Here is a 25,894-nt window from a genome sequence, read left to right on the forward strand (position 1 = left end):
CATTTTTCTTCTTTTACTTTCAACCTACCTGTGTCATTATATTTGAAGTGAGTTTCTTGTAGATAGCATATAGTTAGATCATGTTTTTTAACCACTGCCAATCTGACTTTTAATTAGTGCATAACCCCATAACCCCTTTATGTCTCTTTACTTTCTCCATTTGTAATATAATCATCTTAAAATCTTTCTTTAACACATTTAGATCCACAACAGACAGTATTCTAATTTGTTCAATCATCAAACATAACTGTAAAATTCAAGAGAAAGAAAACTATTGTGTTTACCCATATTTTTGTTTACCATTTTTTTTGTCCTTTCTGATGAATATCAGGTTCTTTTGTTTTTTCTTTTCTGTTTGTTGAATGTTTTTACCTGCTCTTTTAGGGTGGTCTTTTGGCGAAAAATCTCCATGTTTTTCTTCACTGGAGAGTGTCTTTATTACCTTTCCACTGCTGAAGGGTATTTTCCCTGAGTATAGGATCCTGGATCGACAGTCCTTTTCTTTTAGCATTGCAGAATGTGTCATTCCTTCTGACCTCTGTGGTTTCTAATGACGAATATGTCATTTGAATGTTATTCCCATATAAGTAAGGTGTCTTTTTTCTCTTATTGTTTTCAAGATTTGAGAAGGAGGGAGATGATTAATTTCCAGAAGTTTGACTATGTTGTGTCTTGTTATATATGTTTCTTTGCCACAATTAGGAAGTTTTCAGCCATTATTTGAGTACTTTTTCAGCCCTGCTCTCTTTCTTTTCTCCTTTCTGGATTACAGTAACATGGATTTTAGTTCTTTTGTTACTGTTTCATAGGTCCCTGAGGCTCTGTTTATTTTTTTCAATATATTTTCTTTCTTTGGCTCAGACTGGGTAATTTATTTTGTTTTATTTTCTCCTTTACTGATCTTTTTCCCTCTGTCCCCTCCATTCTACTGTTGAGCCCATTCATTAAATTTTTTGTTTTGGTTATTGAGGCTTTTAGTTCCAAAATTTCCATTTGGTTCTACTAATATATCTTCCGTTTCTTTGGTGAGACATTTTATGTTTTCATTTGTTTCAGGCACAGTTACTTATTAAAGCATTTTTATGATGGCTGCTATAAAATCTTTGTCAGACAATCTAACAACACTTTCATCTTTGTTTTGTTGTCTGTTGATTGTATTTCTTCATTCAAGTTGATGTTCTTGGCTTTGGTATGAGAAGCGACTTTCCATTGAACCCTAGATATTCTGAGTATTATGTTGTGAGACTATGGATTTTACTTAAACCTCTTGTTTTAGTGGTGCTTTCTGACACTGCTTTAGCAGCAAGAAGAGGATGGCACTATCTTATTATTACAAGATGAGAAGTCCAAGTTCCACCTGTCCTCCATTGATACCTGAGGGGAAAAAGGAGTTTTTCATTCCTGTTGGGCAGGGGCACAGTCTACCTTTCGCCAGTAGGCTTCTGCTGATATCACCCTAACTGGAAGGGATAGGAATGACTCATTACTGTTTTATACATGGTCTTTACTGATACTATGGATGTAGAGGTGGGACAGGGGGAGGTGGCCTCATTACTACTGGGCAGTAGTCAAAATCCTGCTACTTCACTAGGCCCGTCCTGATGCCACGCAAACAGGGAGAGGAGAGAGACATAGCATAGGGAGTTGAAAATTCTGTGTCACCACATGATTAATTTCTGTAGAGTATGTGTGTGTGTGTGGTGTGTGTGTGTGTGTGTTAGGGAAAGAAAATCGGAGGTCACTACTTTTGCTTCTCTACCAGCCCCTCAGTATTAGGGTTGTGGCTCATCTTTATAACCTGGCCAGGGTAGATGTCTAGGTTTAGTCCTCAACCATGGCCGGCATTGGTTGGTGAGGGGCCACAGTTTTTTTTTTTTTTTTTTTTCTGTGATGATTGGCTTGTGTAGAGCAGTTATAAAAGTTTTCTGTCTTGCTATGCTGCTCCTTTCCTGCTCCTTTGGCTAGAGAGAACTGGCTTTTGAGGGGAGCTGGCTTTTTTGTCTGTGCCCTGTTGGCATTTCTGGATTGCCAGCTTCTCCAGTTCGAAGTTGCAGATAATACGAAGTGAAAGGAAAATCCAGGAAACTTACCACTGTGTTGTTTCTTAGGTCCCCAGAGTCCCTAGCTGCTCTGCCTTTTTTCTACTTTTCACAGTCTTCTTAATGATTGTTTTATATAAAATGTCCAGTACTTAAAATTCTACTGTATGGATATGCACATGTTTCATTTTGCTGGTAGTGGAATTTATTCACCTGCTTTTTAATGCAGCAGAGAAAATAAAAATGCTGCATAGATTACATTATAAAGAATATAGCTTAGAACCCTAGGTAGAATTATTAACATTGGAATGGGTCTCTCGAAAACAGATTCTCATCTCAGGTAATTTAGATATTGTTCAGTTTGAAGACCTGAGTTGCTGCCTGGTGACAGGCAGTGACACAATGTTCTTTGATTTTCTTTCCATGTGCTATTTTGGTCTTGGTTTTGTATATACAGTTAAAGCAGGAAGCATATTGGGTAGGATTATACCTTTGTAAGTCATTTTCAGCACTGATGCAGTTCGGTTCATCTTACTGGCCTTCAGTGCAATGGGCCAAATATATTTCAATCAATGAACTGATACAGCCCATCCCCTTTAAATACTCTTATTCATAGATACACCAGTAATTTGTTTTTCTAGGTTTGCTTTTTTAAAACTTGGGACCTAAAAAAACTTTAATTTTTCAATTACCAGCAGTAATATTGACTTTTTGTGTGTATCATTCTATGAAGTTTAAAACATGTATAGGTTTCATTTATAGTTCTTTGTTAAAATTTAGAAAAGTTTCGTCACCTGAAAAAATTCTCTTATGTTATTCATTTGTAGTCATACTTTCCTCCCAACCCTAACCCCTGGCAACCCCTGTTCTCTTCTTCATTACTGTAGTTTTGTCTTTTAGGGGCATGCCATATAAATGGGGTCATGTGGTATATAACCTTTAGAGATTGGCTTATTTCACTTAACATAATGCTTGAGATTCATCCACATTGTTGCTTTATATCAACAATTCATTTCCTTTTTGTGCTTATCAGTAGCTCATTATATCTAACTATATATAAGCAGTTTATTTACCCCTTGGGTTGTTTCTACTTTATAGTAATTGTGAATAAATATAGTGTAAACATTCATGTACCCATTTTTATGTTAGCATAACTTTTGATTTCTCCAGGGTTAATACCTAGGAGTGGAATTGCATGGTTATCCTTTACATGCATGTTTATGCAAGAAATATCCAGATTTTTTCAGAGCAGCTATATCATTTTGTACCCCACCTGTAAGCCCTTTATCTTTCTATCCTTTTCAAGAGCATTTACCTTTTCTTGTTAGAGAATTTTTGCAAAGCCTCTTTAATGTCTTTATCAGGCTATTTCACCATCTGTGTCATTTTAGAGTTGATACCTATTGCCTGAGTGGTTTTTTCTGTGCAAATTGAGATTTTTAAATTTATTCACGTGTTGACTGATTTTTAATTTTATTCTGGACATTTTGATTGTTATGATACTCTGGGTCTTTTTTACACATCCTGTAGAAAACATTGAGATTATCATTTCAGTAGGCAGTCGACTCATTTAATTTCAGGATTCAAGTTTGATCCAGCCATCTGTGACTTGTGGTTCCTATGTCAGTTCAGTTTTCGAAGTCTTTTCAGTGTTAATTTGAATTTGTCCCACTTATTTGCCACCCAGTGGCCAGTTTGGGAATTTGGCAGTGCTCTGTTCAGTAGTTCAGTACTCAGTGCCTGTCTGTGCTGTTTAGGATCAGATCCATGCTTGTGTAGCTTGGGATGAGATGAAAAGTTCATAAATAACTTGAAGGAATCACTGCCCTGAACTCCTCCCTCTCTGCCATCGATGCAGTGCTGTGTTTTTGGTTCTCTGGCTAGGAAGCTGGGGTCTTTAATTACTGTGATCTGCTGTGCAGTTTCCATGATTGTGCCCCTACCTGGGGACAAGCAGTGGGTTGATAAAGAAGATAAAAACAGGGGTTAGCCTTACCCTCCTGGGACCAGTATTCCATCAGTCAGGGATAAAGGTTTCCCACTTTCAGAATTTTTGCTCCGTTTCTGTGGGCCCCGGTTTTTTGTGCCTTCTTCCTACCTCCACAGAAATATTTGAGGCCCAGCACATGAGAGAACAGAGAAAATGGTACTTCAAATTTTGTTTTTCTTCCTCTATTCCCGTCTACTTTTAGCTGCCACATGCATCTCGTCCAGGTTTTATAGCTGCTTTTTGTGGGACAGATGAAGTGAGTGTGCTTACTCCTTGCTCAGAACCTGGGATCCAGTGGGGTTGCTTTAGTATGGAAATCGTTAACAGGAAGGGCAGGAGTAGATCCAGGTTAATTTGGAGACCCTCTTTAAGAAAAGGAATAGAAAGTTATGAATATGAAATTAAGTATACTACTTAGAAGGGGTTATGAAAGTGAAGGCCCCTGAAATGTAAAAGTTTCATTGGTTTTAATATAAACCTGCCTTTGGGAAAAAGATAAAACATAAAGAAATACTGATTATGGGTTGGATACTGTACAGGGTGATTTTAAATTCATGTTTTCACTTAGTATTCATAAATATAAAAATGTAACCTATTTTACCCTCTATTTTACGGACGAGAAAAGCAGATGTAGAGTAGTAATACTGTGTAGTAATACTGTGTAGTATTTAACAAGTGTTAAAATTGGCCTTTAAAGCTCACATGTAGCAAAATTCCAAAGCACCTTATCTTCTGAATACCCATCGCACTTTATGAAAGAGATTACAGATGATGAGCATCAATCTAGGCTCATGGTTGAGTCTGCTCAGAAGCCAGGCTGCCAGGGTTCAATCATGTCTCTGCTATCAGTGTAACTTTGAAAAAGCTTCTCAACCCTTCCTTACCTGTGTACCTCTGTAAAATGGGCATAATAGAGCCTACCTAAGGGGTTGTTAATGAGAACTAAGTGGTTAATGTAAAGCATTTAGAATACCTCTGGCATATAGTAAGTGCTTTTTATCCATTACATAAAACAAGGCATTTAGATAAATTATATCACACTGTCTTTGCTGTAAGCTCATTAGCCTTGTTTTTTGTGTGTGTGTTTAAAAATTTTTATTTTTTTATTTTTTTAGAATCCTTTTTGCTTTGGATTCTATAGGCTAATAAACATCATATTTACAAGCTTAAAAGCAAAAAATATACAGTATTTGAAAAGTTTTTTAAAAATTCAGCAGGGCATAATAAAAATAGAACAATTTTTATCACTAAAAATGTATAACATATTAATAGAATTATTATAAAATACAGGACTCATTTCTTTTAATTAAAAATAGTTGGTTGGGCACAGTGGCTTAGACCTGTAATCCCAGCACTTTGGGAGGCTGAGGCAGGTGGATCACCTAGGGTCAGGAGTTTGAGACTAGCCTGGTCAACATGGTGAAACACCATCTCTACTAAAAATACAAAAATTAGCTGGGCACAATGGGTGCCTGTAATCCCAACTACTTGAGAGGCTGAGACACAAGAATCACTTGAACCCGGGAGGCGGAGGTTGCAGTGAGCCGAGATCGTGCCATTGCACTCCAGCCTGAGCAACAGAGCGAGACTCCATATCAAAAAAAGAAAAACTAAAAAGTAGTTTACATAGGAGAATAACATTCATAGTTTGCTCCTGAATTTAGGCAAATGGTAATTAGGCTGGTTATAAAATTCTTGGGCCATGACTGATAATTCTATTATTTTATTTTCTTCTAGCATTGATTGTTGGAGAAGGTACTGCTAAAGCTAGCTGATTTTAAATAATTTCAAAGAGAATTGCTGGACAACTTTGGAATTTCTTCTTTCTGCCTCATTTGCTTCTTGTTCTCTTTCTGAGACTTAAGAGTTAGACCTTACTGTATCCCCTGTATCTCTTACCCTCTATTCTGTAATTTCTATACTTTTATCTCTACACGATTCATTTTGATTGTTTTATTCCAATTTGCTTCTAGTTCACTAATTTTCTCCTCAGCTGTGTATAATCTAATTCAATTATTATTTTTTGAGACAGAGTCTCGCTCTGTCTCCCAGCCTGGAGTGCAGTGGCACAGTCTCAGCTCACTGCAACCTCCACCACACACGCAGTAGTGATTCTCTTGCCTCAGCTACCTGAGTAGCTGGCATTTTACAGGCATGCACCATCACACCCAGCTAATTTTTGTATTTTTATTAATAGTAGAGACGGAGTTTTGCCATGTTGGCCAGACTAGTCTCGAACTCCTGACCTCAAGTGATCACCTGCCTTGGCCTCCCAAAGTGCTGTGATTACAGATGGGAGCCACCATGCCTGGCCTGTATAATCTAATTTTCGATTCATCCATTGAGTTTTTAACATCAGTTATTTTTTTGCATGTCCAGAAACTCTGGTTTTGTTTTGTAGTTTCTTTCTTTTTGTTAAAATTCTTAAATTTGTTTTGGCCTTTTGGCCATAAATGCTTACAGTCTGTATATAAAAACTTCACCATATAGGTGTCTTCATCTAGGTCCCCTGTAGCTCTAGAATTGTTGTCTTTTATTTCTCTTTGTTTTTATTTTATATGTAATTTTAACATTTATTTTAGATTCAAGGGGTATGTGTGCAGGTTTGTTACATGTGAAATTTTTTAAATGGACAAATAATAATCGTATCTTTTCATGGGGCACATAGTGATGTTTTCATACATATAATGTATAGACCTTACTTCTGGAGTTACAAAGACAGGTTATGAAAAAAGGGGATTTTCACTTACTTACAAATAAGTTCTGGACATATTACATGCTTGGCACACAAGCTGAGACATGACCATTGGTAAAATAGGCTCCAAATTATACAATCAATAATACATTTTCTGTCAACAATTTTAAAGTTTTTAAAAAAGTTTAGGAACATTAATCTATTTAACAAGCAAAGCTAGAAGAAACATGTTCTATATGGGCGATTGGAAAATCTGGGATATTATAGGTTAAATGTTTTGGTGAAATGACCAAATAATTAGTGACAAAAAAGAGAAAGAATAGTTCAACAAAAAGATATTCCTCTTCCTAGCATATCTGATACCTTCCTGGGCTTTTCTGTAAAATGAAAACAGTTGTAGTATCAATCTGTATTAGTTATCTATTGAAGTGTAACAAATTATGTGAAACTTAAAACAATGAACATTCATTATCTCACAGTTTCTGTGGGTCAGGAATTTAGGAGTCACTTAGCTGTGTGATTCTGGCTCAGGATATCTCATGAAGTACAGTCAAGGTGGTAGCTTAGGCTCTATTCATGGGAAGCCTTGACTGGGACTGGGAGGATCACTTCAAGGTGGTTCACTCACATGCCTGGCAAGGTTGTGCCTGGCTTGCAGGAGGGCTTATGAGGTTCCTCACCATGAGGACCTTTCCATAGGACTTTCGTTTGTTTCTTTGTTTGAGATGGAGTCTTGCCCTGTTGCCCAGGCTATAGTGCAATAGTATGTTCTCAGCTCACTGCAACCTCCACCTCCTGGGTTCAAGTGATTCTCCTGCCTCAGCCTACCCAGTAACTGGGATTACAGGCACCCGCCACCATGGCCGGCTTATTTTTGTATTTTTAGTAGAGATGAGGTTTCATCATGTTTGCCAGGCTGGTCTCCAACTCCTGACTTCAAGTGATCTGCCCATCTTGGCCTCTCAGTGCTGGGATTAAAGGTGTGAGCCACCACACCTGGCCTTCCATAGTACTTCTAAATGTTCTCATGACATTGCAGCTGGTATTTCCCAGAGCAAGTAGTAGAAGAGAGACTGAGATAGAAGCCACAATGTCTTGAATGATCTAGCCTCAGAATTCTAAATATCATTTCTTCAGTATTTTACTGCTTACATGGGTCAGCCCTATTCATTGTGGAAGGAAGTACTACCAGGAAGTGAAAATCACTGATGGGGTTTACTAGCTACCACCTTATCTTACCAGATTACTGTAGCAATTAAATGAGATTATTCCAGTGAAGGCTTCTAGAACCTAGTAGGTGCTCATTGAAACACCTGTTTGATTTAGTGTGTTTCCTGTTGATGGTACTGGGCAGAAGAAATCAATTTCTGACTGTTTCCCAAATGCAGAGGCTTATGTGTGTCTATGAAGAAGAGATGAACACTGATCTCTGGCCAAAGAGATTAAATCTTGAGATCATTATTGTAATTGTTAGTTTGTTTAGAAGCTTGATTGGTTGTTATTTAGGTATCAAGTGGAAATAGCAATTAAGTTTTGAGGCAGGAATATTGATAAATGCTGGAAGCCACAATTTTGACCCACAGTGAACTCTTTAATTTGATTACCACCTAGCACGTAATCATTGAAGAAGAATAATGCATTTCAAGTGTTATACATGCATTTTTTTATGATTGAATATCTTTTACTTTCTCTAAGTTTAGGTTCAATTTTTTTTTTCTTTTCTAAATTGACCATATCTCACTATTGATAGTGATATATAGGTATGGTTTCTTTATAGAGGGCACTGATTATTTAAAAATAATATGTAACAAGAATGTAAAATAGTTATTTTTATGTGTCGTAAGAAAGAAAGCATGAAGTTTCTTTTTTTTTTTTTCCTTGCTCTGTCGCCCAGGCTGGAGTGCAGTGGCGCGATCTAGGCTCACTGCAAGCTCCGCCTCCCAGGTTCATGCCATTCTGACTCAGCCTCCTGAGTAGCTGGGACTACAGGCGCCTGCCGCCACGCCTGGCTAATTTTTTGTATTTTTAGTAGAGACGGGTTTCATTGTATTAACCAGGATGCTCTCGGCCTCCTAACCTCGTGATCCGCCCGCCTCGGCCTTCCAAAGTGCTGGAATTACAGGTGTGAGCCACTGCGCCCACCAAAAGCATGAACTTTCTTATTTAATGTTTTTCTCTGAATGAATTTTTCTTCAGTATCTGAAAAAGTTGCTTCCTTTTTTCTTAGAATGCCATTTTGATACTGATTATGTTTTCAATGAGTTTTTTTCTCAGTATAGCAATGAATAATAAGGGAACTATAACACTGGAAAATGTCCATCATTTTATAATATCTAGAGTCTGATTACATCTGGTTATTTATGAATGAAATTAACTGAAGCAATTATCTTCTTTAAACATAGGATTAAAACGAGTTCATAAGGAGGTGGTACCCATGGCAATCAGTAGAATATCTTGATTTATCATGGTATTTATATTTGGCCACTGGAGGGCTCCATATTTTAAAAAATTATACCAAAGATGTAAATGCTTACTGTACCAATTTAAAGATAGAAATTCTATACAATTTTAAAGTATAGAAAGATATAAAGGATTCTATATTTTGTAGTAAAATTGCTAATAAGTAAAGATATTGAATTAAAAAGCAACTGATTATAAACGAAAATTGTGTGCATGTGCAAGTAAAGTATATTTAACAGGAGTTTGCTTCTTTTTTTATTGAAATGAAAAAAAAATATTACCCAATTTTTAAAATAAAATATCTCTCAGCTCAGGTGTCAAAATATAAAACTAATCATTTGAAACCTCTCAGTAAAGAAAGAAGTTGAAATAGATTAAATAATTTTTTCTCATATCTTTTTTATATGTACCATTTTTACGTGAGGAAACCTTTTTTAGGATTCATTGAGATTATTATTTCCATTTAATTTAACAAACTCTCCAGTTACCTCAGTGACATACTATTAAAATTCACAGAACATTAGGTCACATTGTGAAAGGGAACCAAACAAAATAGATGTGTCATCAAATAGTTGGTTATCACTGATTTTTAGGGGTTTTTAATACTTAAAAATAGTATTTCTTTGATCAAGATGTGCAGTTTACACTGTCTTGCTCTGAAAATTGGCCTTCACAGCTTGTTTTTCTTTATTAAAATAAAATGGGAACTTACAGGGGTGAGAGATTAGAAACTCCATGTATTAGTACCCGAGAGAAGGATCTTTTTGTCTAAAACAATTCTAGATAGTAAACTATATCATGTTTATCACAAACAGCATTTTTTTATTTCCTTGATCTTTTTCCACTTGAAAGAAGTGTTTTGATTTCTTTGTAATTGTGAAGTATTTACTTTTTAAATGTTTGAGCTGAGCTCTGGGAAGCCTGCAATTTCTAAGGTAGTTAAGATCTTTTTTCCCCACCCGATAAGATTTGGATCTCTCTGTACTCAGCTTGCAGAGCTGAGGATGTGCATTTTGGGTGATTTGAGTAGCTAAATTCTCAGGTTGTTCAGTAGCTTTGTTCCTTAGAACCTCCTCTTCACAAAAGGAAGGTAAGATGCAAATTAATTGCTAATGAGGAGGAATCAAAACAAAATAATATAAAAAACAAACAACTTCCTTATGATTTCACTTGAAACCTATCCAGGGTCCATGGATATATAAATCCCCACTTATTTCTACATAGAAGGACCAACTACTAATATAGGGAAAATATACCGATGAATTATGAGAGAAAGCTATCTCTAAATTAGTACCCATTATGCACATGATGTTGAGCACCATTGTGAAATGATGTTTGAAGCTACTGTGAAATAATTGGGCAGCCTCATAGAGGATATAGTCCCCCTCATCTCCCCTGCTCATTGGTATGTTAAAGATGATAACCAATGTCATTAACATTTGGCCATGGGAAATGTTTTGTTTTTTTTTTTTCTACAAACACATCATTTATTGCCAAATGTGTTCCATCTATTTAATAATAATCATGGCATACTTCTGGTTGGAGCCTAGTGGTCACAAGAGAAATTTTGACTTTCTCTTGTAGCCACGGAATGCATTCTTAATATTAGTCAGCTGAGTTGCAAAATATGTTTATCAAATGTGATGGTGAACATAGGAAGGGGCACGATGAACAAACCACATCTCTTCCTTACTGCTTTGTGAATGTAAGGACAGTTTCACATTGCGTATATTGAGACTTTCCTCCAACACCATTTTTTTTTTTTTTAATACACAGATCCATTCAAATGTGTGACATAAACTGGTGAGATGCCTGTCTGTAGAGGTACAGTCTTGCCATAAAAGAGAATAAGCCTAACTGGTCTGATTCAGTGACCATTTTAAACCCTCCACTTTAATCCTCTGAGCTCATCAGTCACAAATACTGTCAGTTTTTAACACTTAATTGTTATAACTTCACCCCTTCTATATCCATAGTGGATCTCAAGCCTGACTGCGCCTTAGAATCACTTGGGGAGCTTTTAGGGCTCTAGATGCCTGAGACCAATGTTCAGGATTATTCTGATTTAATTGGTTTAGGGGAGGGAGTGTGTGGGTATCTGCATATTTTAAAGTGTCTCCTGTGATTGTGTTTTGTAGTCCAGCTTGCGAATGATAGATTCAGAAAGAAGAGGCATTGTGGAAACTTTCTGAGGTCCGTATAAATTCTGAGGAGTTAAATGTCTCAGAGTAAATACAAGGACTCTTTATATTTGAATATGTTCTCCCTTCTCCTCCCCACTCCTTTGCATGATGCGGGTGGGGAACTCTGGTATTATTTTGGTTGCTATCATTGCCTAAACTATTTTGGACTGAACTACTTACATTTCTGGGGTGGAAGTGGGGAAAATGGCGTTCAGTTTTCAGATAGAATTTGCCCCGACCCAGTGAGTTTGCCATTTCTGTTGCCTGCCAAAGCAATGAGCTTATCTTTCATCTTTAAACCAATTCTAACAGAAAATAGGATGTGATCTGGCCAAGGGAACGTAATTCAGCGAGTAAAACATGCTTTGTTTGAGTATAGATATCTTTTGAAATGTGTGGAATTATATGGAAAAGTTGTGGAAGAATATGTATGTAGTAGACAGGCATGTGCTGTCGGGAACGGGTACTTGAGGATTAGCTTGCCCAGCGAATGAGTTTAGACCAACTCCTAGAAATACTCAACAGTGTCAGTTATGGGCAAGAGTGGTGATCTGTTTATGTTTCTTTCCTAACTCTTCTCACAATGAAAAAGGAACTGTCAAAAGCCAGGCTGTGAAGGTTCCCTGAGATTTCAGCCCATGGGCCACTGATTTCCCTATTCTCCTTTGGGGAGGTCCCTGGGTGACATCTCTTCATCATAGGTTTAATGGTGTGTGTTTAGATGACTCACAAATCTTCCAGTCTGCTCAAACTTTTTCTGATTCATTCGTTATAACACCCCATGTCAAAGAGATCCCAAACTGGATCTCTGCCTGACTAGAATGAACTGTTTAGCTTGCTGCTCATCCTAATCACCTGGACACTCGTCTTTTTTTTTTTTTTTTTTTGGACGGAGTCTTGCTCTGTCGCCCAGGCTGGAGTGCAGTGGCGCGACCTTGGCTCACTGCAAGCTCCACCTCCCAGGTTCACTCCATTCTCCTGCCTCAGCCTCCCGAGTAGCTGGGACTACAGGCGCCTGCCACCACGCCCGGCTAATTTTTTGTATTTTTAGTACAGACGGGATTTCACTGTGTTAACCAGGATGGTCTTGATCTCCTGACCTCATGATCTGCCCGCCTCAGCCTCCCAAAGTGCTGGGATTACAGGTGTGAGCCACTGCTCCGGCCGTCTTTTCCATCACAATAGGGAAATTACCACCTTGTTACTCTGCCCAGCCCTCTAAGCTTTTGGGCTCATTTTTAGGCTCATCCTAGGCACATCTGACTATAGCCTAATCAAGCGTACCTCATAAAGCGCCTAGGCAGGCACTTGGATAAAAAATAGTGAAGATGTTTAGATTAAAACAAGGAAGAAGAAAATCACCATAAGAGATATGTGTGGTGGAAGAAAGTGAAGTGTTAGAATAAAATTCAAAGTGTCAAGTAAGTCTCCCAGTGTAGGTCATCTAGAGGACTTTAACCAAACATTTTTGTGTTTGATACATAGTGTAAGTTTTATTCTGGCATATTTGGGTTAAAAACCATTCTCCTGCTTAGAATTAGTTTTTTTGTTTGTTTGTTTGTTTTTTAAAAAGAAACCTAAAAATAAAAATCTAATTAACTTCAGACAGGTTTCAGGGTTCTATTTTGTTTTTAAAGTCATCGTCATTTGTGTGGGGGTCTTTTACCTAGAAATATATTACCAGTGCATGCATTCTTTTTGCTATTTGTAGATTATTTATGGCAACCTGATGACATTTCAATTCCAGGTCAATTTTCCTTAGCTACGGAAGACTCTTTAACTTCTCTGCAGTTGATATTTTTCTGCCTTGTGTCATCTAAGAAATGTAAAATTGATTTTACTTTTAACCATAAGAAACATAAATAGTAGTTACATTAAATTTGTTATATTTGAAAACTTAAATTATTTTTGCATATATCATTTTAAGAAAATGTATTTATGGGAGAAGAAGGTATTTCAAAGTGATTTGAAAATGGTTTTCAGAATTCTTAATTCAGTTGCCTTTCTTTAGCACTGGCAATCAAGAGCTGGCCCACAGGTTTCAATTTCAGATCCTAGTGGGAACCTCTGGTGCAATCTTAGAAATGCTTTTAATTTTATTATTATTATTTTTTGAGATGGACTCCCTCTGCCACCCAGGCTTGAGTGCAGTGGCACGACCTTGGCTCACTGCAACCTCCACCTCCTAGGTTCAAGTGATTCTCCTGCCTCAGCCTCACCGAGTAGCTGGGACTACAGGCGTGCATCACTACACCCAGCTAATTTTTTTGTGTTGTCGTTGTTGTATTTTTAGTAGAGACGAGGTTTCACCATGTTGGCTAGGCTGGTCTCAAACTCTTGATCTCAGGTAATCTGCCCGCCTTGGCCTCCCAAAGTGCTGGGATTATAGGCATGAGCTACCACGCCTGGCCTTAGAAATACTTTTACATGTTTATTAGTACTTTCAGTTTTTGAAAGTGTCTGGGTGTGTCGTCTACTTGTAATCTATTTGAAGTTAATTTTTATAAAGGAAATATGATTTTTAAATTTAGGGTTGTGGGAATTTTATTTATGTCAGATGTTTGGAATAACCTTCAGAGAAGGGTTCACACAATGAAAATAAGTGATTAATAAAAGAGGTCACCTGTGATCAAAGTGGTTGTCTGTACAGTGGAATTTTAACTGAAAGGGAACGTCCCCTGCAGGGGAAAAATGGTAAAATCCCTTAGGAAGTCAATTATAAGGCATGTTAATTCTACAAAGATATTAACCTCATGATCTTCAATTCTGGGGTACATTCTCTACCCTGCAAGGTCAGCTAAAAATATGCTGAAAAGCAAATTTTATAAGATAATGAAATAAAAATGTGAATCTAAGTCTGTAAGATACAAATTAGAAGATAAAATCCCTTATTAAACGATTCCAACAAATCCTTTTGCTCTTTTACAATTAGTAGCCTGTTCTTTTGGGATGTTCATAAAATACTGATAAAAAACAATGACAACCAAAAGTAAAACAAAACTGATGTGCATAGAGAAACCTTGTAGTTGAATGATTTACCTATCTGATAATTTGTACTGTGGATTTTTTTTTCATATTTGTACAGTTAATGAGTATAACTGTAGCTATTTTCAGCTCTGTTTTCTTAATACATAACATGGGGGAAAAACTTTATAAGTTACTATAATAATTTTTAATAGATTTGAATGTTTCTAAGTACTTTGGATTTCAAAAAACAGTCCTATGAAAACAGATAATGATGCTATTTATTTTGAATTTCATGTCAACAGTTTCAATTTAGTGCAATAAAATGAGCATAAGCTAAATATATAATAATTGAATTACGTTATTATTAAATTTTTTGATTTTATGAAAAGTTCTATACTATCTTTAAATTAGAAACTGGCATATGATCAATTCTTAGTTCCTTAAAGAGTTTGATATTAATACTGATATTAATCATGATTTAAAATGCATATAATCTGAACTTTTAAAAATGTATTACTGCACTAGCATATTTGGTGCAGATCAAAGGGATAGAGCTGTCATCTCCGGGCATCACGACTGCGGACGTGATTGATTTCGGGCATCGTGGTTTCCAGCTCTCATTTGTTTTGTTTTTTGAAAGCTAGAGAATCTTGAAATGTTAGAATCTCAGACTCTAAGGCCTCAGTGCCCTGCACAAACATCCAAGAGGAACTCACTTCATTTTTAGACAGATCTGATGGTTAGAAAGAATTTCCTCATACGGAACCCCCAAAACTGCCTGCTAGAAACATCTGCTTATTGATTTCAGTTTTAAACTATGAAACCACCATACAAAATTATGTGTGATGTCTCTTCCTTAAGACCATAAAAGGATGTGAAAAGAGCACTTCTTCTTTTCCAGAGTAACATTTTCATTTCCTTCAACCATTGTGCCCCCAACAGGATTTCTTAGCCCCTCTCCATAATCTTTCAATAGTCTTTATGTTCTTACCGGATATAGACAGATAGCACCAGATAGAGTGGGCTTTCATCTCTTCTTGCTAGCCAGTGACTTCACAGTGTTGACTCATATTACAGTTTGTCACTTTACGTGCTTTTCAGTTAAGGTAGGCATCCCCTCTCTGTTCTCTACTTTTGAACTTCTATTCATTGTACTTGATGCTACTAAGTTCAGAGTATAGGTGATACCTTTCAGTAATATAAACAGATACAGATGACAATGCTTACTTATGTCTGTGGGTATGCTTACATGCTACCTCGTCTTATTACTCCACCGTTGGATTTTTAGCTTAGACTGATGTCTGTTAGTATGCATTATTTGAGTTCTCATGCTAGAACTTCAAAAGAGAAACCTAGAGTTTCCCTCTTAACAGCATCTGTCCTCTCCTCTACCTCTGTTTTCTGATGTACCATTCTCAGCTCTATGTAGAATTAGTACCATACAAAATATTCAGTAAGCATATTAAAATAGCTTTGGAGGGAGGACTGGAGTATGGAGACAAAGCGGGACCTAATTAGTTAATTAAAATTAAGTATTTTCTAGCAACAGTGTTGAACTGTGTTGTAGATTTTACTGTAAACAAATAACTTTAAATTTCAAACCTATTCAAGTCTATATCGTAGATAATCTCTTGAAGATCCCCCAAAATTTATTATATGAAGCTTGATGCTCATGAGATTCATTGAAGGCTATAAACGATGATTCAGAATTGGAATCCAAAGTGTGTTACTATTCCTGTTACTGTTCACCCTGACACTAGAATAATTGAAGTTTGCTTTTACCCTTGTTATCAAAGCAGGCTTTGGCATTTCCGGAAACCCGTAAAAGCCTTGTTGATATAGCTAACATTTGGAAATATATCTTAGGTCTGAATTTATATTTAATGATGCCTTTCTTTCTATCCACCTTACCTCCAGAGAATAAACAAATACTTTTGTTGTTGCTTTTAAGTTGTAGCAAGTACTCTCTTTGTCTGGAATCTGAGTAGTGGTAGAGCTCAGTAGTTTGAAGTTTATGTTTTTGGTTATGTGATGTTTATATGTGACCATATCATATACATTAAATTCAACTTTTATGAAAGAGACCTGGGTCAAGTAAGCTGATATGAGGGATCTAGTGAAGAAAATAATTATCATATATATTATACGATACCCAACTCTTGGGTTCCTTATAACTATTACCGTCTATAAGAGTAACTCAAACACTGTGCCTTTTCAAGCTAGGAACATTTTATTTGAAAATTGTATTCAGAATAGTTTGGGTATTGATATATTTTCCTTTAACTCCTCAGAAATTGGTTATGTTTTTCTGGAGGCGTGTATGATAACTGTCACTGAAGTGAAACACCGTATTCCAAATGAGTCCATGTTTTTGTTTTGTTTTAGTTTTTCTGCTAAATCTAAGAAAAAATATCAGGCCATAACCTTGAATGGAAAATGAATTATGTGTCACTGTCCACTTAAGTATACTGCCATACGTAAACAAATTTCAAGATATTGAAAATACTGTAGAATTAGTTTTAAAAGTCAAATTAACATTTGTCAGTTTTTAGTATTTGTGTTGAAACCGGAAACTTATCTTTATAGGAAATACAATTGAAGGAGAAACTGGTATGTGTAGGGAAAATGTAAAATCTAAACATCTTGACTTATTGAATATCATCATGTGCCAAAAATTTTGAATAAAGTTATTGAGGTTAAGATTTGAAATAGAGTAAAACAAATCAGTATTCTCTTTCCTTTCTTTTCAGGAAGTATATATGTGGTTCAGTATTTTCATCTTTTTTTTGTTTTGTTTTTTGAGGTGGATTCTCACCCTGTTCCCCAGGCTGGAGTGCGGTGGCACCGCGTTGGCTTACTCCAAGCTCCGCCTCCTGGGTTCAAGCGATTCTCCTGCCTCAGCCTCCGGAGTAGCTGGGATTAACAGGCACCCGCCACTATGCCCGGCTCATTTTTGTATTTTTAGTAGAGACGGCGTTTCACCGTGTTGGCCACGATGGTCTCGGACTCCTGACGTCGTGATCCTCCTGCCTCGGCCTCCCAAAGTGCTGGGATTACAGGCGTGAGCCACCGCGCCCAGCCAGTACTTTTATTTCAACAAAACTGCTAATTGCTCTACTCTCTGTCTCGTTTCCCTTTGGGCACTGGGAATAATATAGCATAAACTTTGTATTATTTATTTTGCATACTTTGCCATGATTCAGGTTTCATACCCATTCATCACCCAGCTGCAGTGTTCACGAACATGGAATAAGCTGAGTGGCCAAGCCTGGGTGATAGTTCTATACCTGAAACTCAGGTAGAATTAGGTCAGTTCCACTCAAGGAGCCATGGACTATTTTCCCAAAATATATATACATTCAAGGTACATGGAGTATTTTCCTAAAAATCTAAGTGCTTTTACCAGGGAATGGGGGTGGGGGGACTGTATGATGAACAGGCAAAAACATACATGTCTATAATTTGCTGCTTAAGAAAAGCCAATATGGAAAATACACTTATGTAGCTGATTATTCTGCTATTTAAATAAAGTTTCTATATGAGACTCCTTTTTAACTTGAAAGGTGACAAAATCTGATTTTGTTAATTATATAAGAAGTTAAAATTTCAAAATACTTATTAGCAGTATTAAAAACCATGGCTATTAGAGGTATCTCTTAGGCTGCTTCGGGATAAGCCTTTTGCCATTTGCTTTGTAGTACTTATAATTGGTGGCCCCCGGAGTTGTATAGCACTGATTTCTGTGGGTTACTACACTGGAATTAGTGACAAAGGATAACCCTATGTCTACCAATGGAAATAGTTGGAGAATATTTCCTTTGCTATTTTGAATTGGCTTAATCTAAACTAAATGTTTTGTATTTCTTTAAATATTGACTGCTATGGGAGCAGTAGATCTAATGCAGAGGGCATTTATTGAGGATTAATTATTGGTAGAGCATTTATATTATACAGAGGTTGTTACTGTAGAGAATGTGCTTAGTTTTAATGGAGAACATAATTTTAATTTGTACTAGGCGTTTCTAATGCGGTGAGCATTTAAAGGAGAGTTACTCTTCATATATTCTCAACTGGCATTGGCTTGCTATTTATTCTTCAGTCAGTATATAATTTTAATGTAGTTAGAATGTAACAAACTGACATTAACTTTTTAAAAAATAGTAGACTTTTTTTTTTTTTTTTAGAAGTTTTAGGTTCACAACAAAATTGTGTGGAAACTACAGAGAATTCCTCTACACCGTCTACACTGACATTAACTTTTTATTCTAAGGTATTTATAGGAATATTTAGAAACACAAGGAAATATTTTACATGCTCACTTCTACAGCTAACAGGCTGTAGAAGGCATCTTTCTTTGCCTTCAGACTGGAAAGGAGAAAGTGTTTTAGAGCCCAGAAACATTTTCTGATTCTGACTGAACATTGACAGTAAAAACTTAGGCCCTGGTTTTATGATACTTTTCCAGCTGAACGCTTCTGTAGAGGAACACAGGAAGAGTAGGGATGCATTGTAATCTGGTCTGGAGCCTCCTGCTAGTCTGTGGATGACAAACTGCAGATCAAACGGATTGATCATATTCCAGAAGGGCAGTGTGATACAGGGCAAGTGTACTGACCATGGCAATAGCCTTGGGTTCTGGGCTACCTCTGCCTCTGTCTTGGCTGTGTGGTTGATGGGTTGAACTGAGTGGCTTCAGACTCTTATCTGCCTCCAACATTCTGTCATCCTGTGATTTCACAGGATGTGCGATAGGGAAAAACATCAACTCCTACAAGGGCAGCAGTGTGAAGTCATGAGAAAAGCAATGTGAAGACCTGGGATGTTGTCACAGCTCTGTCATAAACCAGCTGATGGTCTTTTGTGTAGTCACTTAAACTTTCTGGGTCCTGCTTGGCTTCAGCTATGGAAATGTGATTGGACTTCCCTGATGGACTCTAAGGAAAATTTCTTGGATTCCTTCCTTCCCTCCCTTCTTTCCTCCTTCCCTTTACTTTCTTCTTTCCTTTCCTTTCTTTCCTTCCTTTTCTTTCTTTCTCAAGGCATTGAGACAGGATCTTACTCTGTTACCCAAGTGGAAGGCAGTGGTGCAATCATGGCTCCCTGCAGCCTTGAACTGCCAGGCTTAAGCCATCCTCCCACCTCGGCTTTCCAAGTAACTGGTACTAACTATAGACGCAAACTACCAAGCAAAACTAATTAAAAGAAATAATTTGTACAGGCGGGTCTCACTGTGTTGCCTAGGCTGGTCTTGAACTCCTGGTCTCAAGCAGTCCTCCCACGTCAGCCTCCCAAGTAGCTGGGACTATAGGCGTACATCACTATGCCCAGCAATTTTTAAAATATTTTGTACAGGCAGGGTCTTCTCAGTGTGTTGCCCAGGCTGGTTTTGAACTCCATGGTTCAGGTAATCCTCCTGCCTTGGCCCCCAAAGTGTTAGAATTATGGGTGTGAATCATGGAACCCAGCCTAGTTTTCTGATTTAAAACAACTAATTGCCATGTGATATTCTTTGTCTCAAGGATAACTGCTTTGTAATAAGTTACTTTAAAGGAGCATATTGACAGTTGCCATTGGTCACTTTGGAGCAGACTCCTTTGTGTCTTCATTATCAGGAATATCCTTGCAATTAATATATCTGGAACAAATCTTTCAGCGATTTGCTGCAAATACATTAGACACACTTGAAACAGGTACTTTTTCTGGACAGTACAGTTTTTTGTTTTTTAAAAGTAACGTATGACCAGGCACAGTGGCTAATGCCTGTAATTCCACATTTTGGGAGGCCGAGGTGAGAGGACTGTTTGAGCTCAGGAGTTCAAGATGCCAGCGTGGGTAATGTGGAGAAACCACTCCTCTACGAAAAAAATAAAAAATAAAAATTCACACACACACACACACACACACACACAGACAAATTAGCCAGGTGTGGTGGCGTGTGCTTATAGTCCCAGCTACTCAGGAGGCTGAGGTGAGAAGATCACCTGAGCCCAGCAGGCAGAGGTTGCAGTGAGCCGAGATTGCACCACTGCACTCCAGCCTGGGCGACAGAGCAAGACCCTGTCTCAAAAAAGCAAAGGCATATATTATAATTTTTGATCCAAATATGCTGTTAAATGACATTATTTAATATATTAAGAAGGGAAAATAAGAGATCAGTGTCCTTTGCTTCTTGGAACTGAATATTTTCCATTTAAAATTACGTAAACTGATAATTAATGACTTCCCTTTTTATCAAATGACTTTGGACTAAATTTTTTTATTAAGAATGTGATTTTTTTATATATTGCAAATTGTTGCCAAATTATTGCTGACGTGAAAGCAGCCAAGGGAACACTTCCTTGCCTCAACAGACAAGGTGGTCTTAAAGTTTCTCCAGTGGGTTTCATTTGCAGAACCCCTTCCTGAAGGTGCCGACTGGTGCCTAAAGAGTGTGAGTCAAGGTTTTCTTCAGCTAACCCAATCTCTGAGGGGTATCCTATGGGGCTGGGATTATCTTCACTGTTTATTTTCCAGCTTAGTTCTCAGTGGCTTGATAGAGCTTATGAATCTTCCCAAAGATCCTGGAGCTTCCCTGTCATTATTCCTGATGTAGCTGCTGGCAAACATGTTTTTATACCCTTCCTGGAAGTGAAACTCTTTTTGCCTTAAATATGTGATATCCCATACCTGAGAAGGTCTCGTTGATACAATTCATGTTTAAAAGAGGCATCTGACTGGACTAATGCCTACTCATTTTACATCTCCACTTATGGAAACTGCAGACATTCATGGTTCTACCATGGTCCTTGCAGCAAAAATCTTAAGGCAAGTGCTCATTATAATAAGATATTTGTATTATTAAATCAGCTAATGTACATTGAAATTGGTAGGGTTAAAAGTGAGACTGTCAGAATTAAATATATATGAAAGCCATCTAAATTAAAATAAAATCTATGGTGAAATAACACTTGAGAAGTAGCAATTCATTCAGCATCCAAATGCTGAGAATAGTCAAGGCAAACTTAAGTGTGTTCACAATGTAACTTTATTAAATGCTTTTCTACCCCTTAGTTTTATCTCTAATGAGATTACTGACATTTATTGAGCACCTATTGTATACCAAATGCTGTGAATTTATAATATCTTCTGATAATTCTGAAGGCAACCATTAGAGATGTAGGGATTGTTATCCCAATTTTGCTGATGAGGAATAGAGGCTCAGAGAGGCTTAGGAATTGGCCCACAATTGCAGGATAGTAAACCTAAGGCCAGTATGCTTAGTATACCACCATGCTGCTAACATGAGTCTGCTATTTAGGAAACTATGGAGAGAAAAAAGAGCAAATCACATTGCTTTCTCATTTGCCCACATTTCATGTCCTACTTTCTCATGTGAACCCTGTACTTCAACCAGATCTGCTGCATATGCCTCCTATCCCTTCCAGCAAGTCATGCTTGCTTTAATATTGAAACTTTGCTCATCCTAGGCCTTTAACACTCTCCTCCATCCTGTCTGTCTGTATTCCCAATTGCCGTTGGTTCTACAGGCTCCAGTTTTATTCATCTCCTGTGTAGAGATCACCTGGAATATTCTAACTTTAAAAAATTTCTTTGCTTACCATTTTGACATTTATTACATATTATGCAATTAATATTTAACTTTGTGTGTTTGTGTATGTGATCACCCAACTATATCTCATCAGCTTTAAGAAAGCAGTAACTCTTTTATAATAGCTGTTTGGTGGTGGTGGTTGTTTTGTAAGATGGAGTCTTGCTCTGTTGCCCAGGCTGGTGTGCAGTAGTGCAATCTTGGCTCAGTACAACCTCCGTCTCCCGGGTTTAAGTGATTCTCCTGCCTCAGCCTCTGAAGTAGCTGGGATTATAGGCACCCAACACCATGCCCAACTAATTTTTGTATTTTTAGTAGAGACAAGGTTTCATCATGTTGGCCAGGCTGATTTTAAACTCCTGACCTCAAGTGATCCACCTGCCTCGACCTCCCAAAGTGCTGGGATTAACAGGCATGAGCCAGCGCACCCACTCTGTTACAATAGTTTTTGCAGTGTTAATGCATAGTAGGTTAGTAATTTTCCAAATAGTAAAAGCCTACATCATTTGCCTTGCTATTCTGTTGGCAAAAAGTAGGTGGTAGGTAATTTTTCTTTTCTTTTTCTTTTTTTTTTTGTGTGTGTGTTTTGTTTTTGTTTTTGTTTTTTTGTTTTTTCGGGACTAAATCTCACTCTGTTGCCCAGGTTGGAGTGCAGTGGCACTATCTCAGCTCACTGCTACGTCCACGTCCCGGGTTTAAGCGATTCTCCTGCCTCAGCCTTCTGAGTAGCTGGAACTATAGGTCCACACCATCATGCCCAGCTAATTTCTGTATTTTTAGTAGAAATGGGATTTCACCATGATGCCCGGGCTGGTTTTGAACTCCTGAGCTCAAGTGATCTACCTGCCTGGGCCTTCCAAAGTGCTGGGATTATAGGTGTGAGCCACCACACCTTGCTGGTCATTTTTAAAAATAAGTTTATATTTGGTTCAATATTGAGTACTGGAGGGGAGAGGATTTGCAAATCTTTCGTCTGCTATTATAAAGGGCCCATCTGAAACAATGAATGCTGTAGTTTTCTGTCCCTGCTACCTAGTGTTTTCTGATACTGTTTTTGGAGAATCCAAACAAACGGACAAATCTGTAATTACTTAGTAGTTACTTTGGTTTACTGCCAAATTTTCTAGGGAACTCTTAAGACCTGTTTGTATTTAATGTTTTTCAACTGAAAGGCTCTGGGAGTAATGAGGAAATGCCAAGGTAGGGGTGGGAAGGTGACAAAGAGGTAATTCAGATTTGCATTTTTTTTTTTGGAGAGATTTCCATTCTCAGTGTAGCTGACATTGTAATTTCAGTTAAAGACTGGTGCCTGGCCAGAAATGCCTGTGAAACAGCTGTGGTTTAAGCTTCAACTGTAAAAGACAGATGGGTGATTTTAACCAAAGTTTTGTCTTTATTCATAGTTTATGTTGTCACTTTTATTTTATATGTGTGTGTGAGTGTATATATGTTCCTGCAGTTATCTTTATATGAAGATATTTTATTTCAGCAAATGATTTAACTAGAGATCAGACTGTCAGTTTATCATTTCTAGGCCTTTAGCCTGTAGTGGACAACAGTGACCTGAGGCATGGAATTCATTGGCCAAAATTGCATAACAGTTGGTATAACAACATCATTTTCAGTACTATAAATTGCATAATGTGTCTGAGGCCACTGTTGGGAATAACAGAATATATGGAGTGGGAAAGGGTTATGCACGCCCAGGACAGGGAAGGCTTTAATTAAATCAAGAATTTTTTGACTACAAGCACGACTACATTATATTACATGGAAGTAAAAGCTTGGTGATTAAGTTCATTTTATCAGCATGTAGTATATAAAATAGTGAGTTGATCAGAAGATAAGAATTGTATTCACATAAAGGTGGAGAAGTAGTTTTATAGTAGGAAAAATCTTTTAAGAAAACTTGCATTATAAAGTGGAAATTGAATACAGTACCTACTGAGGAAATGGAGGAAGTCAGTGGATGGTTTTGTGGAAAAGTGGGTATTAGAACTCCTAGTTTGTGACCTGTACTTGCTTTGGGTCTCAGAAGTCATGCTGGCTCTTAGATTAGAAATACAGCCTCTTTGAAAGCATAAATGTAGTTGAAAGCAATACCATTTTTAAGGTATAAAAGCATGAGTATTCTGTCTTCCGAAGGATGAGGAAAAACAATCCTTATTTCCTTTTCCAGCAGTTTGGCTATTTTCTTTGTTTTTACTGCATAAATGGAGAGGCGTCTGTACCATGCATGGTATCATGCCCAGCAATTTTTTTTTCATTTGAATGTAATTGTTCCTTAGCAAATAATTGCAGTCCAGAATGACTTTTATTGAGCTTGATTGAATTAGGGGTATGTATGAAAATGAGTTAGTTAAAGCTTAATCTATTACCCAGAGAACTGATGAAAATATCAGAAAAGCAGTCATTCATGGGGATTAAATATTCTTCTGTGTAAGTGGGCAGCATGGTTACCTCAGAGTCCCTTCTGCACTGACTAGGTAGTAGTGACATCAGGGTGCAAAACACAGATTTGGCATACTAGGGGATTTTGCAATAACGTGCCTTTGAATGTTATGCTGGACATTAACACTAATTGGGAATCTGCCTCATTGTAACAGGTGGCACCTCACCTTTTTTAGAATAAAAAGCTTTTTAAAACAGCACCTCAAGGGGGAGTGTGAGAGCTGTGCCAAAAAGCCAGTTGCTTCAGCATGTTTCAGTGGTGGTTTAGGCCACATCTGTAAGATAGGTTTTTCAGATGCCAAGTCAGATGCCCTGTTTGTAAGGGACAAATAATATATAATACATGGCTGTCCCACCTGCCATTATGAAGTTTCTCAGAGGGAATCCTGGGCTATGCCAGATCAGTGCTGGCTAGGACTGGGAGGGGGGTGTGCAGTATCATGGGTGGGAAGCAGAGGCCTTGAAAAGGGAAAGACAAGTTCCTAATGAGGCAGTGGAGCTAATCACCAGGAGTCAGGAAGCCAAGGCCCTGTGGGGGTAATTGGAGGTTGAAAGTAAGCCAAAGTGGGACCCAGAGAACACAGACAGGTACCAGGTGGCTCAGATGAAAATCTGCCCAGGCGTTGGTCTCAGGGCACGTTCAAGTCACCGTTCTGTAGGGCTGTGCTCATACTTAGGGCATTTGCCCCTGCTGGCCCACCTGCCTTTCTGATATCTCACATCACCACTCATTTCCATCAAATCAGAACGCTCTCTGAAATACTAGTGATTTCAACGCAGACCAGACTATGCTGCAACTGCTTTTCTGAGGCTACTCATGTGGCCATTTGTAATAGCCAGATAAAATTTGGAGGGTTTCTGTTTGGCTGTCAGAGAACTTATGATATTCAGTTTCCACAGTATGTAGCTTACAGATTGAGAAGAAATGTATCGTCATAATCTGCCTAGAATTGTTTCTTTTAGTTGAGTGTGGATTTAGTTTCACCACTGAAGCAACCTAAATCTGTCTTACAAAGAAACATAAATGATAACTTTTGAATTCTTAGAAATGATACGGTTTAAGGATATATATTTGTAGTGTTATTAAAATAAAATTCCATTTAGTTTACATGTACACCATTTCACTGATTTTGATCTTATATTTACTTCATCCTTTATCCTTAAAAAATAAAAATTATTTTCTATTTGGACCCCTCACCCCGGGCTGCTTTCTTGTTTGTTCGTTTTTACTATCTTGCCCTATTAACTTTAAATTATTTAAAAGGTAAATCTTAAATATTAATATCTGAATCACAGTTTATCAAGTTGAGTGGGGCTAGTCATTTAAAATAACTTGGTTTTAGTCAGGGTGTCAATTTAACCCTACATTTTTCCAGGGGATTTGCCTGTAATTCTACACTTAATTATAGCCAAAAGGCCAAGAAGTTACTGCCCATGATTAATTCTTAGTATGTGTAACCTTAATCTCAGAATTTCCATTGAATAATTTTAATGACCGTCTTTTTGTTAAAATTGACAGTA

At 37.5% G+C, this 25,894-nt stretch overlaps 1 protein-coding gene across 16 annotated transcripts in view; it reads left to right on the plus strand.

The window, feature by feature from the left end:
• Positions 1 to 25,894, plus strand: part of BBX (BBX high mobility group box domain containing) — a 274,025-nt gene that overhangs the window by 91,997 nt on the left and 156,134 nt on the right. The gene's annotated exons all lie outside the window — the stretch shown is intronic.

Source organism: Chlorocebus sabaeus, chromosome 22, assembly GCF_047675955.1.
Source record: "Chlorocebus sabaeus isolate Y175 chromosome 22, mChlSab1.0.hap1, whole genome shotgun sequence".
NCBI lineage: Eukaryota > Metazoa > Chordata > Mammalia > Primates > Cercopithecidae > Chlorocebus > Chlorocebus sabaeus.